Raw genomic sequence first — 983 nt, forward strand, 5'->3', positions numbered from 1 at the left:
CTAAGAAATAAAGACCAATCAAACCAACTAAAGAATTTGCCAGTCACGCTTCTGTGACAGAAATTAACCACAACTTACAGATTATGAATTCAAGATAATAATTCGAAATGTGATCCAATGATTTCATTCAAATTAAAACCCAATTTACAAGAACAAATTAGGCGACAACCAAAACCAAGTAGCAAGAAACCCTAATCCAAAAGCACCAACTAACATCCACAAGTACTAAGCCGCCAAACCCGTATAGAGTCTTCCCCTCTCGCTTGAGAGCATAAATGACATCCATTGTCATGACCGTCTTCCTCTGAGCATGTTCCTATGTTCCATATAAGTCATAGCATTACAGATCACATTCTCAAGAAAGATCTTGAAAACCCCCATTGTCTCTCCGTAGATCAAGCTGCTAATGTGCTTAACACCACTTAGACTAGCAAGACGACGAATCACCGGCTTGCTGATGCTCTGGATGTTGTCACAAAGGTCCTTGCAATATGTTTTGCCCTTGTTGAGCCCCTTGATGCCTTTGCTACACCCAGACTTCATCGATCAAAAGCGAGAGAAAACCCTAAGAACTCAAAGAATAAAAAATCTTGGGTAAACCACACAAATAATCACTAAACTATAGGGGTATCTTGTTTTGGTCATTAAACTTTAAAAATTTCTATTTGTGTCACTAAACTTTAGTTTCGCTTCCAATCAAGTCACTAGGGAGAACATCGTTAACGATGTCCTAACGTGGCAAGCAATGTCACATGCTTTTTGCCACATCATTAAAGTTCAGTGACCTAAATAGAATTTTTTTTTAAAGTTTAGTGACCAAAATAGGAATAACTCTATAGTTTAATGGCTATTTATGTGGTTTATCCTTGATTTTTTTACAGGTTTTTGTTGTAACTGTAGATTCAAATTTTCTTGTAAAGATGTATTTGTAAATGTATGGAACAATATATACGTTCAATAAATCAACTGTTGAATGTTCAAAA

The 983-nt window shown here is 36.0% G+C and overlaps 1 pseudogene; it reads right to left on the reverse strand.

Annotated features, from left to right (window-relative positions):
* Window positions 1-27: 27 nt before the first annotated feature.
* Window positions 28-543, reverse strand: LOC120281130 (annotated as a pseudogene).
* Between the last annotated feature and the right edge of the window lie 440 nt (window positions 544-983).

The sequence above is a fragment of the Dioscorea cayenensis genome, chromosome 17 (assembly GCF_009730915.1).
Source record: "Dioscorea cayenensis subsp. rotundata cultivar TDr96_F1 chromosome 17, TDr96_F1_v2_PseudoChromosome.rev07_lg8_w22 25.fasta, whole genome shotgun sequence".
Lineage (NCBI taxonomy): Eukaryota > Viridiplantae > Streptophyta > Magnoliopsida > Dioscoreales > Dioscoreaceae > Dioscorea > Dioscorea cayenensis.